The following is a 17742-nucleotide window of genomic DNA, read 5'->3' on the forward strand; positions in this document are numbered from 1 at the left end:
AGGAGAAGAGAGGAAAGGACTGTGAGTTTATGGTAGTGACTGGAGTACTGTTGGTAATTTGTGCGTTGCGTGGTGCTGTAAAGGAAGAACTGTAAATAAATGTGTGTCTTGGGACATTATGAGTCTGTGCCTGTCTGTAGCTGGGCTGATTATTCCTCAAGTGCAAAATACTTCTTCAGAATTAGATGGTATCAAAAGTGTCCCCAGAGATCGGTGCTGGGGCTGCTGCTCCTACTATTATACATACACAATCTGGACAAGTAAAAAAAAAACCAAAACAAACTTTTTATATTTGCTGATGACACCAAACCAGGTAGATGGGCTGATAATGTAGAATTAGGGTTACAAAGGATGCAGGGGCAGAATACAGGATTGCAAATATTTGTGGCAAACTAAATTTATGTAAGTAAATGTTAGGTATTACATGTAGAAATTAAAAAAAAAGATTTAAATACATGGGATGAATGAAACTTGAAAGTATGTCTCAAGGCTATATCACATTAGGTGACTTTTCCAGTCATTTTTAGTTGTAGCTTTTACTTATATAATCTTAGCGAGTCAGAGGGAGATGGCAGTGCGATCCTATGAAGCAGGTCGCCTAATGTGATGTGCAGCAAAACTGTCAAACTAGTCTGTAAGTTGCTACAAAATAAAACAGGTTTGATTTTGTCTTTAGTCATTGGGCTGGGCTCTGTTTACATGAAAACTGACACAGTGAATGTTAATCAGGAAATGCAATACATAGAAGGAGACGACGAATAAGGAACAAATGGACTTCGCACCTCACAAACAGAAGAGAAGATTGTCTGTCTGATGTCTCATGTTTTATGTGCCATGACAAAATGGAAAAAAAGGGCTGAGGTTGCTGCTGAATTCGCTGCAGCTGTTAAAGTCCTTGTACAGAGCCAGCACAATATTGGCTGTCAGAAAAAGGGGAGCACATGACTGCGCTAAAAGGTTTGGACTCAGTCAGTAAATGTGACATGGGCAACAATTTACAGTCGTTTAACTAGTGGAAAAGAGACACAAAACAAGAGAAAGGTTGGGGGTTCCACCCCGTATATTGTGAATAATGCTATGAAGCAAACTGTGGTTCTCCGCAGAGTAGTCTTAAAGGACAGAATCCAAAATGGGACTGGTTTTATAGGCGAGGCAGTGAAAAGGAAGAGGAGGGTCCAGCAGGGTACAGGTGGAAGTGGGGTCAGTAAGAAGGCATAGTCTGGAGATGGAAGTGGAACCTGGTTGGCGTTTAGCTGGTCTTTCCTTTGGGTGATCTGCAGAGGAGGGAGAAAAGACATTAGTGCACTTTGTCAACCCCTGACCCAGCGTTTTACTTTTAGTTAAGCCCATTGACTGCCCCCCATGTGCACGTGTGTGACATAAGTGACGTGATCAGTGATAGCAGTTTGCAGATCTGACATACCCTATGAACAGAAGCCATGTAATGTGACATTGGCTTTATAAGAAGGACCTAGCAGTCATAGTGGACTTGTCACTTTCTACTGTATAAAGAAGCAATCAAGAAGGAAATGGAATATTAGGTTATATACCATGATGTTTAAAGTACAAGTCATGGGAGGTTATACTCATCTTGAGTACTGTGAGCCATGTTAAGCTCCATATTACAAAAAGTCCTACATAGGAAATTAGTGGGGTATCTCTGTTTCATGGCCCAACTAGGGATGCCAAAGAAATGTAGGAAAGTGTGTAGTGATCTGAAAAGGAGTACAGATTGATTAATGTTAATCAGTTAGTTAATTATCAGTTTTGCATTTGGCAATACCAGAAATTCATTAAATAATTTGGTTAAGTTACCACTTTATTTATTTTCCTTACCTTTCAGGGAAGGGCGCTTCTGAGTGTTAGACTTAAATTGAGGTAACTGAAACATACTTGTTTAAAGAAATATAATACAATTGTTCATAAACACAAAGAATACAGAAATATGAAAATTGTATCTATGGAGACATAAAATACAGGATGCAAGATAGGTAAGACAGACAAGAACACAGAAGAGGTTGGCTGTCTACTAGAAATTTGGAGCTCTAATTCATCTTGGTACAGATAAACATACAATACTTAAAGGACGATATCTGATGTTGTGTGGAGTTGAGTGTTGTTACTGAAATGGAGGACTTTTCTTATACTGAAGTGCACTCTTCGTTTTTGATACATGGTGCTTTATTCACGGTGTAGTGTGATGTTGCCTTCCTTGGCTTGTTGTTAGGCTCTTTGCTATGTCCTACGCAGCTTTATAATGAAAAGCGTTACTCTTTCTGGCACAAGAGTGCATGTGATGAACTGCTTCTCAGGCGTCTCAGAGAAAGCCCAGTCTCTAGCAGAGAGCTCTGTTTGACAGAGTTGATCTTAGAGTTAGTTCAGGGCAACCAGCCCTAAGACTTTATGGAGAGTAGCTTCTAGGTGAAAGAAGGTTTGTGAGCTTTTTGATCTGCAGAGAGTAGGTTGGGTTCTCATTCCTAAGAGAGCGACTCGTCAGCTTTCAGCTCCCCTAAAGGCAGCAGGTCATCAGTTTTCAGTTCCACAAACAGACAGATGAGATGCATGCAGTTAGTTTTGAAGGAAGGAGTAACCTTTGTTGATTTGATCAAAGTCAATTCCAGTTACTGATTCAGTGCCTGCTTATATGTGCCTTATTTTGTCAATCACAGAATTCAGTTTGTGGTTATAAGCCTAAAAGACACATGATATCCTATATGGTGTTCCACAAGGCTCTATCCTGGGTCCGCTGCTCTTTTCGATCTACATGCTTCTGTTAGGTCAGATTATCTCAGGGCACAACGTGAGTTACTATAGCTATGCTGATGACACACAGTTGTATTTATCTATTGCACCTGATGACCCATACGCTGTTAATTTACTAACACAATGTCTTACTTGTGTTTCTGAATGGATGAATAGTAATTTTCTCAAGCTAAATAAAGAGAAAACAGAAATTTTAGTGATTGGCAATAATGGAGGCAATGAGATTATTAGAAATAAACTTGATGCATTAGGATTTACAGTCAAGACAGAGGTAAAGAATTTAGGGGTAACTGTTGACTGTAACCTGAATTTTAAATCGCATATTAATCAGATCACTAGGACAGCATTTTTTCACTTAAAAAAACATTGCAAAAGTTAGATCTCTTATATCATTGAAAGATGCTGAGAAATTAGTTCACGCTTTTGTTTTCAGTCGTCTAGATTACTGTAACGCACTCCTCTCAGGACTATCCAAAAAAAACATAAATCGTTTGCAACGAGTGCAGAATGCAGCTGCTAGAATCCTAACTAGGAAAAGAAAATCCGAGCACATTTCTCCAGTTTTGATGTCACTACACTGGTTACCTGTGTCATTCAGAATTGACTTTAAAATACTGCTTATGGTTTATAAAGCCTTAAATAATCTCGCTCCATCTTATATTTCGGAATGTCTGACGCGATATTCCAAATCGTAACCTTAGATCCCCAAATGAGTGTCTCCTTAGAATTCTAAGAGCAAAACTTAAAAGAAGTGGCGAGGTGGCCTTCTGCTGTTATGCACCTAAAATCTGGAATAGCCTGCCAATAGGAATTCGCCAGGCTGATATGGTGGAGCACTTTAAAAAACTGCTGAAAACACATTACTTTAACATGGCTTTCTCATAACTTCATTTTAGTTAAATCCTGATGCTCTGTATATTCAATTCATTATAATAACTATTCATGATGGCTCTAAAATCCGTGCTGACCCCTACTCTCTCTTCTGTTTCTTTTTCCCAGTTTTCTGTGGTGGCGATCTGCGCCATCACCACCTAATCAAAGCACCGTGATGTTCCTACATTGATGGATTAAAAACCAGAAGTCTGCATGACCATCATCATGCAGCCCTTCCAAGAGAACCCTAAATACAAAAAGGACTGTTTCATTTATGTTAGGTAGAATGCCCAGAGGGGTCTGGGCGGTCCCGTGGCCTGGAACCCCTGCAGATTTTATTTTTTCTCTCCAGCCGTCTGGAGTTTTCTTTGTTTTTTCTGGCCTCCCTGGCCATCGGACCTTACTCGTATTCTATGTTAATTAATGTTGACTTATTCTAATTCTTACCTTGTCTTTTATTTCTCTTTTCTTCATCATGTAAAGCACTTTGAGCTACATTATTTGTATGAAAATGTGCTATATAAATAAATGTTGTTGTTGTTGTATAATGAATTTCTATCTGGGCAACAAAGCAGTCTCTGCAGAGGAGTCAGCTCAACTCTGAGTTATACCTTTGTTATTGGATGAAGTATAGAATAAGTGTTAACAGTGCTGCACTTGAGCCATTTACTTTAGGAAAGCTGGGTGATTTGGTTGGGGTTGGGTGGCTGCATCTGAATTTCTGAATCCTTGTTAATTTTTAATTTTAAGCAGAGAATAAGAGGCAACATTATCAAGTGTTTAAAATTATGAAGGGAATCAGTACAATGGATCCCGTTTGTTGTTTTAAATTAATTTTTCAGGAGCACAGGGACAAACTTATTAAGTGAAAATTTGCACAAACTTTATAAAATGTTCTTGATACAGAGAACCTTGGACACACAGGCAGGCAGTGTGATTTAGTGGTTAAGACTTTGGACTTCAAACCCTGAGGTTGTGCGTTCAAATCCTGCTACTGACACTGTGTGACTCTCAGTAAGTCATTTGACCTGCCTATCATAAGAAATGTAACCAATTGTACCATAAATGTTGTGAGTCGCCTTGGATAAAGGTGTCAGCCAAATAAGTAAATGTTAACATAAAATAAATTACAAAGCACTGCAGTGGACAGTAAGACTTAAGGGACCTTTAAAACTCAACCTGACATACATTGGGATGAATTTGGTGAATACGATTTGCAAGCTTTGTAGGTCTGAAAGGCCTGCTTTCTGGGTCTGCATATAATTACCACTTCTAATATTATTTTTCTTTTTCAAAGAATATCACCCAAATGCTTTTAACCTGAAGCAGGTCAGTACTGTAGCCATCTGGAAGTTCTGTGTACAAGAAGGGAGTTAACTGTTAGTTGAGACATTAGTTCAGATAATATCACCAAAAACAGCACTGCTTGCAGTAGAATAGAGGGGCTGTTCCTAACTTTAGCAGAAAGATTTCTATCTTGAACAAAGGGTTAGGCAGCTGCTTCTGCATGTGATTTGACAAAGCTAATGTCCAGAATGGAACAAGTACTTAATGTTAACTACTGGCTTGTTCATGAAAAAATATGGAGGTTAGTGTCTGGAACCTGAAATAGCTGCGGTGGGCTGGCGCCCTGCCCGAGATTTGTTCGTGCTTTGCGCCCTATGCTGTCTGGGATTGGCTCCAGCGGACCCCCGTGACCCTGTGTTAGGATATAGCGGGTTGGGTAATAACTGACAGACTGACCTGAAATAGCCAGTTAACTAAAATGAGGCAACAGTAACTGACTACTATGAAGGAAAGCATCTGGAGTGGCAATGTGCCCTGGAGGAATTGAGTTTCGGGTTTATGATGTAAACTCTAAACAGCTTTCTTTTCACTATATTTCTAAACTCAAGAAAAGCATCAAGATTTATTCAAAGTCTTGCAATTGGACACACTGTTCTGTGCTGCCCTTCATATTAAACATCTGTAACAAACACAACCTAGAAAAAATTTAAATAAATGTAAAAAAGGCCAAAGTTATTCATAAAAAGTTGTAAACAATTTTGTTGGAAACATGAAGTGCAAAGAAACTTGTAAAATGTACACCAAAAGAATGCTTATGCAAGGAACGTACATTAAAGTGATTAAACTACTATATGTAACACAAGCTTTTGATCATATTTCAGAATTGTTTTTCCATCCAGCTGTTCTCAGGCCCACTCAGTCCAATTTAGAGGTTTAGGCAAAATTTTATGTATATATAAATCAATAATGATTAGAAATGAACTCATTTAAATAAGTCATGTTTTCCTGCTATTTATCTTTTACATATTGTTCATTTATTAATAGAAAGATTTCCAAAGTACAATTTTTATCTATTAAGTTCTTCCATGTGTAGATATTAATTTTTTATTTAGTATATAAAAATTTCTGTACATTTTTTTGTTTCTCTGTTTTAAAAATTACCACAATTGTGTCTATCTTTCAATACACTGTCTACTCAGAAATTGTGGAATAAGTTGACTATAAAAAATCAATCTAAAATTTACTTTATGCAATATCTTTCAGAAGAAACACCATTAGAAAGGCACTCTTCATAACAAATACAAATAAATTTCAACAAAAACCAGGCTTAGAAATAAGTTTCACATATAACAAATTGATGTAACCATTTTAGAAAATGAACAATAACAACCACTAATCGGTTAGTGATCAATAAAAACAACATGGCAGCATTTGGAACCCTTTACTTTTTAAAAGTGTTTTCTAAAAATGAAATTAAAAGAAAAAAATAAGGCGCTTTATTTTTCTCCCAGGTATCTGTTTATCTGTTTGCTGGAACTGCTTTTATCATAGAGTCGGATTAAACTCCTCTATTGCTGCAATCTAATCCTAAGTGTCCTTTTATAAGAAGGAGACTTGGAAAGGGATATAGGTGCCTTCTGATCATTCTTCCGTTTCATTTTTAACAGAAAGAAAACCGTTAAATTAATAATGAATGGTATAGCAGGAAATGGTAGTAATAAAAGCATGAGTTTACATGGCCAGTGAATGCAGAGCAAGGGTGCCCACACTTTTTTGGCTTGCGAGCTACTTTTAAAATGACAAGTCGAAATGATCTACCTACATTAAAAATAATATATATTGTGGAGGACTGCTGGCTTCCCATGCCGGTACGCACCCCCAGGCTGCCAGGAGGAGCTCTCCCGACAGCAGGATCATGCCCCGAGTTCCAGCAGGGCCTTATGGACTATGTAGTGTTTTTACACAGCCCTGCTGGATACCTTGGGGACCACCGGGAGTCGCTGTAGGGGGGCTCATGGGCTCTTGTGTGCCCAATAACCCGGGAGTACGTCACGGTCATGTGACAGGAAGGAGCGCGTGCTCGGGTTGAAGAAAGGACTGTTGCCCTGACCGGAAGGAATAAGGAACTGTGGACTGTTGGGACAGGAACACCTCGGGTCAGGGCTATAAGGGCGGTGCCTCAGTCCAGACACTGAGCTGTGCTGGGTGGGAGAGGAGCAAAGTGTCTGGGCGAGGAGGAGTGGTTATTGTGTTAGTTTATTGATATATGAGTAGTGTGGAAGGTGCTTGGTGCACTGTGAACCAAAATAAAGAGTCTTGGACTTTTACCTGGTGTCTGGAGTTGTACCTGAGGGTTCAAGGGAGCACTAGCGCCCCCTACTGCCACAATATATATATATATATATATATCTATCAATCCGTCCATCCATCCATCCTCTTCCGCTTATCCGAGTTCGGGTCGCGGGGGTAGTAGGTTAAGCAGAGAAGCCCAGACTTCCCTCTCCCGGCCACTTCTTCCAGCTCTTCGGGAGAATCCCAAAGGCGTTCCCAGGCCAGCCGGGAGACATAGTCCCTCCAGCGTGTCCTGGGTCTTCCCCGGGCCTCCTCCCGGTTGGGCGTGCCGGAACACCTCACCAGGGAGGCGTCCAGGAGGCATCCTGATCAGATGCCCGAGCCACCTCATCTGACTCCTCTCGATGCGGAGGAGCAGCGGCTCTACTCTGAGCCCCTCCCGGATGACTGAGCTCCTCACCCTATCTTTAAGGGAAAGCCCAGACACCCTGCTTGTATTCGTGATCTCGTTCTTTCGGTCACTACCCATAGCCCATGACCATAGGTGAGGGTAGGAACGTAGATCGACTGGTAAATTGAGAGCTTTGCCTTACGGCTCAGCTCTTTTTTCACCATGACAGACCGATGCAGAGCCGCATCACTGCGGATGCCGCACCGATCCGTCTGTCAATCTCACAATCCATTCTTCCCTCACTCGTGAACAAGACCCCAGATACTTGAACTCCTCCACTTGGGGCAGGATCTCTCCCCAACCCTGAGAGGGCACTCCACCCTTTTCGGCTGAGGACCATGGTCTCGATTTGGAGGTGCTGATTCTCATCCCAGCCGCTTCACACTCAGCTGCGAACCGCTCCAGAGAGAGCTGAAGATCACGGCCTGATGAAGCAAACAGGACAACATCATCTGCAAAAGCAGTGACCCAATCCTGAGTCCACCAAACGGACCCCTTCAACACCCTGGCTGCCTAGAAATTCTGTCCATAAAAGTTATGAACAGAATCGGTGACAAAGGGCAGCCCTGGCGAGTCCAACTCTCACTGGAAGCGGGCTCGACTTACTGCGGCAATGCGGACCAAGCTCTGACACGGTTGTACAGGACCTGAACAGCTCTTATCAGGGGTCCGGTACCCCATACTCCCGGAGCATCCCCCACAGGATTCCCCGAGGGACACGGTTGAGCGCTTTTTCCAAGTCCACAAAACACATGTAGACTGGTTGGGCAAACTCCCATGCACCCTCAGGATCTGCTAAGGGTGAAGAGCTGGTCCACTGTTCAGCGACCAGGGCGAAAACCACACTGTTCCTCCTGAATCCGAGGTTCGACTATCCGGCGGACCCTCCTCTCCAGAACCCCGAATAGACTTTTCCAGGGAGGCTGAGGAGTGTGATCCCTCTATAGTTGGAACACACCCTCCGGTCCCCTTTTAAAGAGGGGACCACCACCCCGTCTGCCAATCCAGAGGCACTGTCCCGATGTCCATGCGATGTTGCAGAGGCGTGTCAACCAAGACAGTCCTACAACATCCAGAGCCTTAAGGAACTCGGTATCTCATCCACCCCGGGGCCCTGCCACCAAGGAGTTTTTGACCACCTCGGTGACTTCAGTCCCAGAGATGGGAGAGCCCACCTCAGAGTCCCCAGGCTCTGCTTCCTCGTGGAAGGCATGTTAGTGGGATTGAGGAGGTCTTGAAGTACTCCCCACCACCCACAACGCCCGAGTCGAGGTCAGCAGCGCACCATCCCCACCATATACGGTGTTGACACTGCACTGCTTCCCCTCCTGAGACGCTGGACGGTGGACCAGAATCTCCTCGAAGCCGTCCGAAGGTCATTCTCCATGGCCTCTCCAAACTCCTCCCATGCCCGCGTTTTGCCTCAGCAACAACGAAGCCACATTCCGCTTGGCCTGCGGTACCTATCAGCTGCCTCCAGAGACCCACAGGACAAAAGGTCCTTCTTCAGCTTGACGGCATCCCTCACCGCGGTGTCCACCAGCGGGTTGGGGATTGCCGCCCGACAGGCACCGACCACCTTAGGGCCACAGCTCCGGTCAGCCGCCTCAACAATAGAGGCCCATCCGGACTCAATGTTCCCCACCTCCCTCGGGGCGTGGTTGAAGTTCTGCGAGGTGGGAGTTGAAGCTACTTCTGACAGGGGACTCTGCCAGCCGTTCCCAGCAGACCCTCACAACACGTTTGGGCCTACCAGGTCTGACCGGCATCTTCCCCACCATCGAAGCCAACTCACCACCAGGTGGTGATCAGTTGACAGCTCCACCCCTCTCTTCACCCGAGTGTCCAAGACATATGGCGCAAGTCCGACGACACAACCACAAAGTCGATCATCGAACTGAGGCCTAGGGTATCCTGGTGCCAAGTGCACATATGAACACCCTTATGCTTGAACATGGTGTTCGTTATGGACAATCCGTGGCGAGCACAGAAGTCCAATAACAAAACACCGCTCGGGTTCAGATCGGGGGGGCCATTCCTCCCAATCACGCCCTTCCAGGTCTCACTGTCATTGCTCACGTGGGCATTGAAGTCTCCCAGCAAAACGAGGGAATCCCAGAAGGTATGCCCTCTAGCACCCCTCCAGAGACTCCAAAAAGGGTGGATACTCCAAACAACTGTTCGGCACATACGCACAAACAACAGTCAGGACCCTTCCCCCCACCCGAGGGTGGAGGGAGGCCACCCTCTCGTCCACCGGGGTAAACCCCAACACACAGGCTCCAAGTCGGAACCTCTCAACCTCGCACACTAGCTCAGGCTCCTTCCCCTTCAGAGAGGTGACATTCCACGTCCCAAGAGCCAGTTTCTGTAGCCGAGGATCAGACCGCCAAGGTCCCCGCCTCCGGCCACCACCCAACTCACACTGCACCTGACCTCCTTGGCCCCTCCCATAGGTGGTGAGCCCATGGGAAGTAGGACCCGTTACCTCTTCAGGCTGTGCCCGGCCGAAATCCATGGGTGCAGGCCCGGCCACCAGGCGCTCGCCATCGAGCCCCACCCCCAGGCCTGGCTCTAGAGGGGGGGCCCCGGTGACCCGCGTCCGGGCAAGGGAAAACGTCGTCTACAGTTTTTATTCTTCATTGGAGGTTTGCTGAACCGTTCTTTGTCTCATCCCTCATCTAGGACCAGTTTGCCTTGGGTGGGCCTACCAGGGGCATAAAGCCCCGGACAACATAGCTCCTAGGATCATTGGGACACGCAAACCCCTCCACCACGATAAGGTGATGGTTCAAGGAGGGTATATATATATATATATATATATATATATATATATGGCGTCCGTAGTCTGAATCACAATCTGATTACATGGGTGGTTGCATAGTTTACTGTCAAATAATGCAAAAAGTACGCAACATGTGTTTTGCCCTACTTCTGGGATCATCAGGGGTACACACCCACTGCACCCCCTCTCGGGGATTGAATCTTGGACGTCAGTTTCAGAGGCTAAGCCACAGCGTGTGGTTCGTTTATTTGACAGCATGTAGATCGGGGTAATTACATTCATGGCATTCGTAGTCTGAATCACAATCTGATTGTATGGGTGGTCACCTACCAGGTAACGCTTGTGGTTGGTCTCGCAACTGATGAGGGCACCGTGGCGAATGTTTGCCCATTTGCAACTTAAAGATAGACTAATGTTTAAAAAAAAATATTTTGAATGCAACGTGATCTATCTGCACTACCTTTCCGATCTACGCCTCGGGCACTCCTGATGAAGAGCATACATTGTTTCATAAACAGAATTGACAATTACAACTTTGCTGAATTATAAATTGATGATTAGAAGGGGGACTAATATTGATTCGTTTTGGTACTGGAGGACTCAGTTGTACTCCATCAGATTCACTGCAATAAGATTCATAAAACTAGTACAATAAATAAATAGGTAAGTAAGTAAACAAATGAATACATAAATAAATCGGAAGTCTTATTAAAATGGGATTACAGAAATACGAACTTGCAGGACACAGTACCTCTTATGATTGTAACTGGTGCATTGTTTGCTGCACATACAGCTATCTTCATCACAATGTTGTGATACTCCATTTTGGGCAAAATGATAGCAGATGCAAAACAGCAACAACAACAAAGTACTGAAAGAGCAAGAATACACTGAAAATTCTATGTGCGACACAATTCATGAATAATATTGATATGGGAGAATTCTTCATCACAATGGCAACACTTACAAGCATGTTAGGTAACATGAGATGGGGCCTATGGTGCAAAAAATAAAAAAATTAACAACTTCTTCTTTTTTTGGCTGGTCCCGTTAGGGGTTGCAATACGAAAATATTGCTAATAAAACTGTCAACCTAAAGCATGCTAAAGGTACTGATCTTGGTGTTCTAATAAAGAGGTCTTTTTCTCACATGTGTTCTATGAGCCATTGACATTATACTGTTAGTACATCAGCTGTCAAAGTGATTATAGCTGTGGCTTTATCACAAATTTTCACATACATTTTTGAAGACGTTCATGTAACAGGCTACTGTAACCTCAGTCTGCACTGACCTCCTGGCTATTCTGAACAATAGAGATAGTGAAAGGCGTGTAATAAAAGCTGTGTGTTAAACATTCAACTTAGGGTGCATAATACGTATACAGAGATGTAATGAGCCTTTCACTCTTTGTAAAGTGTGTGCATGATCTGTTGAATGGGTTAATGCAGAAGTAAGTAGCCATGTAAATAAAATGTTAAGAAAAAGCTATAGCAGCGGTCTCCAACTCCAGTCCTGGAGAGCTACTGTGGTTACAAGTTTTCATTCTAACCATTTTCTTAATTAGTGACCAGTTTTTGCTGCTAATTAACTATTTCCCTTTATTTTAATTGACTTTTCTTGAGACTCTAACTGCTGATTGATTTTTTTTTCCACCAAATTGGGTTAGTTAGAAAACATTCAATGGGTAAAAATATCGATTAGGTGGAGCATAGTTTTTTAGGGACTCTTATAAGATATATCTGGAAACTTAAAATACATGCAACACCAAATACACCTAATGTCAACGTGACCTGCTTTTGAATAGTGAAAACTGTAGCAGTCATAAAACGTTGTGGTGGGCATGGTTTTGGGACTGCTCTGAGCTTTAGTCTGTATGACGTTTATACATGCATTGTCAAACTAGAGGAAAAAAAACAGCACACAGGTACTAAGGTGAGGTGGTGCAACAGATGAGAAAGACTGCAGGAGAAAATATAATATGTGTTCAAGCACATGTGTAAGAAAACAAACACGCTGCCTCAAATGACAACCTCACTGTACATACATAGATAGCTCTTGCTGATGCAGAAGAGGAAAACAGCAATATTGTAGAGAAAGAAAGAAAGAAAGAAAGAAAGAAAGAAAGAAAGAAAGAATTTGAAGAGTTATTAATGACAAATATGAGAGCTAACCAAAACGGAAAGAAGGAAACAAAAGAATATAACAAATAAAGCAAAATAAAAGTTTGTAATAAGTGCCAAAAACTGCCAGTATTTTGGTATATTTAAAAAAAGTGAGTAAAGGAAAAAAATCTTTGTTTTTACAGCCATATTTATGTTATAACTTAATGTATATTAATATGTATGTGTGTACAGTGAGCAAGATGTGAACAAAGTGTTTAATGCACTGGCAGGACTTTTAAGGACAGCCCTTTCCACTATGCAATTTGAGTACCACTTAGTAAAGTCGCCAGTGTTAAATGAACTCTGAATGTGTTACAAAAAAGGCAGACTTGTTTATACACCCACCATGTACTGGTTTTTTGGTGTACATTTTTTTTTGCTTCTATTGTTTTAATTGGACTGATTTCTAACGCCTTTAGGCAGATTTTGGGCTGCCTTTAGGTTAGAAGACATCTTTGCTCAAACCGAGATCTCAGCTTTATTAAAAAAAGGACAAACAGATGTCCATGATATGTCCAACCTTGCTAACATGACATGGTGGCAATTCATTAAAAATGAACTTGTCAGAAAATCCATCCATCCATTTTCTAACCCGCTGAATCCGAATACAGGGTCACGTGGGCCTGCTGGAGCCAATCCCAGCCAACACAGGGCACAAGGCAGGAACCAATCCTGGGCAGGGTGCCAACCCACCGCAGCTCGTCAGAAAATGGAAACATTAAAAAAAGCTGCTTTCCTTGTTTTAACAAGAAATGAATAGTTTGAAAACTATAATAATATATGTAATACAGTACATGTTTAGAAGTAATTAATGGTCTAAAAAAATGACATTAAATTTGGTGAACAATGAATTCTGACTTGTTTGGGACTTGAAGTTTAAGACTCGAGACTTGTCTGTGTTGACCTGAGACATGACTCAAGATATACTTGTCGTAACTAGTGACTTTACTTGACCCTTGCCCATCAAGACCTGGGACTTAAACTTGGACTTGAGTGTAAAATCTTGAGACTTATTCCATTTCTATTGTATACTCTTGTATATTATACATCAGAATGTCATGTTGCTTTACACTTGGTTTATTCTGATAGCAGGAAAATAAAGTGCTGAAGAAAATCCAAAAAATACTTAACACAAATGGTAAAAAAAAAAACAACAACCTTGACCTGAAGAAGGTCTCATTGTGTGAGCACATCCGTGTAGACTCTTGCAATCATCTTGCATAACAGTAACAACTTTATCCTTCAGTTTGGTATTTTATCATAACAAACTGGAACTAACTACTCTGCTATTCAGAATCGTGTTGATGTTATTATGTGTCAGAAATGTGAGGGATGTATTTGGTTGTTAGAAGCGAGTACAAGACAGGGGTTTAGACTGAGGTCAAGTTTCACCAAAATGGAACCTTCTTCTAGCATAAAAATCAGTGCGCAACATACAGTCAAAGTAAGTGAACCCCTAGGAATTATCTATATTTATGTCTAATTCCCATATAAAACATGGTCATTTCTTCATATCAGTAACAATAATGAACAAACATTATTTATATAACTAAAGATACACAGATTGTCAGAGAATTTTTGACCATTTTGAAAAAATCATTCAAACTGTGAAATTGAAGGTTGGAAAAAGTAAGTGAACCCTAAGCTAATGACTTTTTAAAAAGCTCAATGCAGTCAGAATTTAGCACACCTGGAGTCCATTTAATGAAACGAGTTCAGAGGTGTGGCCTAGAATGACTTTGATTGATAACAAACACTATAAAGTTTGAGTTTGAGCTTTTGACAAGAAGCATATCCAGATGGGGGTGGCACAGTGGTAGCTCTGCTGCCTTGCAGTTAAGAGACCCGGGTTCACTTCCCGGGTCCTCCCTGAGTGGAGTTTGCATGTTCTCCCCGTGTCTGCGTGGGTTTCCTCTGGGTGCTCCGGTTTCCTCCCACAGTCCAAAGACATGAAGGCTAGGTGGATTGGCGATTCTAAATTGGCCCCAGTGTGTGCTGGGTGTGTTTGTGTGTGTCCTGTGTGAAACCAAAATTGAACTATTTGGGAAGAACAAGGAGAACTTCATCTGGCGTAAAAAGGGCACTGCACATCAACATCATCCCTACATGGTGGAGGGAACATCATGATTTGGGCCTGGACAGCTTGCCATCATTGAGGGGAAATGAATTTACAAGTTTATCAACAAATTCTCTAAGATAATGTGAGGATGTCTGTCTGTCAACTTAAGCTCAGAAGAGGCTGGGTGATGCAACAGGACAATGACCCCAAACATCGCAACAAATCCACAGCACAATGACTTCAGAAGAACAAATTCCACCTTTTGGAGTGGCCCAGTCAGAGCCCAGATCTCAATCCTATTGAGATGCTGTAGAATGACTTGAAGAGAGCCATACACAGAAGACAAAGAATTTGGAAGAGTTAAGACAATTCTGCTGGGAAGAATGGGCTCAAATTCCCCCCACGCGATGTGCAGATCTGATCTGCAGTAACAGGAAGTGCTTGGTTGAGGTCATTGCTGCCAAAGGAGGGACAAACAGTTATTAAATCCCAAGGTTCACTTAATTTTTTGAACGTTGAATGCGTTTGTAAAATAAAGACATGAAAGAGTAGAATTTTTTGTGTGTCATTGGCTTAAGCTCATTGTATATATCAGTACCTGTGACTTGGATGAAGATCAGATCACTTTGTATGACCAATTCATGCAGTAAACCTGATAATTCCAAAGGGTTCACATACTTTTTACTTTGACTGTATGTATGGTGCTAAAACTCTGATGTGATAGACTTACAGGATGAAAGACTTTAAGGGAGCTCAGATGCTGTGTAGGGCAACTATACAAGGTATAATGGAATGACTTGTGATCTTTTCAGGTACTGTGTCATGAGTTTTGTAAGCCCTGGCAAAATGATTCAATTAGAATAGATGGACAATCAGCATACTTTTGTGATGTCTGAATAAAAAACAAGCAAGAAAAAGGAACACCAGGATGATCCAACCATGAAGGAAGTTGTTTCAAGTGAGCACCTGGTAGAGGAGTAGCACATTTAGCCTGGTTGGGTGCACCTTAAGTAAGCCATTTAGATCCTCTGTTTGAACTCATTGCCCACAAGGGTAAAATGGGCATTAAGTGCAAAGAGTCACAGGATGATGGCCTCATGTGGGACAGGTACAGAATGCATTGGAAACTTGTTTGTACAATATGGATATTCAATGTACTGGTGGGGAATGAACTAGAGCTCATGTGAAAGGCTAACACATACTGACTAGACAAAGATAGACTCACCTCTACCCACATCTGGTCTATGCATTTAGACAGGAGGGTCACCTCGATGGCACTTAAATTTACAGAAAGTAAAAATTTAACCACTGTTTGCATGTATGCATGTGCAGCCTGTTCAGAGAGTTTTTACTGGGTTTCAATGTCTATAATAGATTGTTCACACTGAAGTCAATGTTCAAATGACAGATATGTGCCTGATATCAGTGTTCTGGGGAGGGGGTTTGGCTAGAGGTTAATGATTTACTTCATATGCATTTCACCACATCTGAAGCAGTGCTTACTGAAAATCAACTGAAGTGAGGTATTGTCAAATACTACCAGTTGGTTACGAGAGAACTCAGATGTACGAGTATCATTGGCTAGACACAGAGCAGCCAAACAGGTAGTAATGATGACTGCATCATGGATTCCTCACTCCCTTCCTTGGATGGCAGAGTCTCGATCTCCTTGCCAATACTTTTGGCTATGCTCCCATGTAAACAAGTGGTGGAATTATCTCATTGTTTCCTTGTTGAGTTTGTCTCTGATCTTCCCAGTGTTTCTGACCTCTGTCTAGTCTTTTTCCTCAGTTCTTGTCTGCTTGCTTGTTCACCAAACGTTTCTCTTCCAGGTCACATTTGGGCCTTCCTCCCAAACTAAATAGTGCCTGCCTTTAGGCTGTCACTGTCATATGCCACCACAGCTTTAATCTTTCAAGTCTAAAAAAAAAAATCTTGTGTCTATGCAGGACAAAAGGATGAACTAACAGTTAAATTTATAGCAGCGGAGAGTGTAGAATTACTAGCTTGGGAGATAACTACAGTGGTTATGCAGAATACATTGCTTCTTCCTGTTACTGAAGTGTTAAAGTGCTAAGCATTGAGTTAATGGGCACCAGTGGCAAAAAGGTTATCACGAACAGACAAAAGAGTACATGCTACACTGTGAGAGTGGAGACCCTTCAGAAAATTCATCATGTTAATGGAGTCTTTAGATTGTGCTTTTCAGAGTGCTGTGCATATTGGAAAAAGTCAATGTGAAATCATCTTTATAGAAACAGTAAGATAAATCAAATAAAATAACATTTTGTTTTTACTTAGCCATTCCAGTTCTGGGACAGCAAGCTCTTTGGTTTCTTAGCCACAGGGCTCAAAACATCTTGCCCTCTGGAATTTTATCTCTCATTTAGAAACTATTTAGGACCTCAATAAATAGGACAAGGATGAAGCACAGTAAATGAGCACGCTGAGCATGGAGTGACATTGTGCTGAGGAACTCACTAAAGTAGCAAGCATAAAAAGACTATCGAATAAGAACTTTATTTACTGATGTGCTGTGAAAGTTTTCTTATGAAATTCAGCATAGATAATAGTAGTAATCAATAAGCACTTCATTATTTTAATTAAATGTATGTGTTAGTTGTAACGAAAGCTAGGAACTAGTGCTTCATCCTGGGTTTGTCTTTGACTTACACCCAATGCTTTCCATGACCATGAATTTAAACAAGCAGGCTCTGAAAATGGTAATGATTCACTAACGATAATTTTAAAATGCATTCTTACCCAGTACACTACTCAAATGGCTATTTATAAAACGACCATTCAACCTTTTTTCTATAATTGACTATAAAGTTAGCTCAAATAAATGTTAGTCAAAGATACTCTTCACTCTGTACACAAAACAGCAGACTAGGATGATTCGGAACAGGAGGTTACTTCATATTTTGACAGCCACCATTCCCTTCAGTGAGCCACAAGGCCTTTATTTCCCACCCCCAAGTTAACAGCTCTGAACCTAAGCCTGGCAGATTTTACTTTTCCATGCTTTCTATGTTTCATTTGAATTACTCAGCCAAGGAAAAACAAACA

General features: G+C 41.8%; 1 protein-coding gene across 3 annotated transcripts in view; it reads right to left on the minus strand.

Moving 5' to 3' along the window:
- shpk (sedoheptulokinase) overlaps positions 1 to 17742 on the minus strand; it is a 61751-nt gene continuing 44009 nt past the window's right edge. For all 3 annotated transcript variants that reach the window (XR_005634087.1, XR_005634088.1, XR_005634089.1), the window contains one exon: positions 1 to 1274. The gene's annotated coding sequence lies outside the window, so the exon portion shown is untranslated. The remainder of the gene's footprint in view (positions 1275 to 17742) is intronic.

The sequence above is a fragment of the Polypterus senegalus genome, chromosome 6 (genome assembly GCF_016835505.1).
Source record: "Polypterus senegalus isolate Bchr_013 chromosome 6, ASM1683550v1, whole genome shotgun sequence".
NCBI lineage: Eukaryota > Metazoa > Chordata > Cladistia > Polypteriformes > Polypteridae > Polypterus > Polypterus senegalus.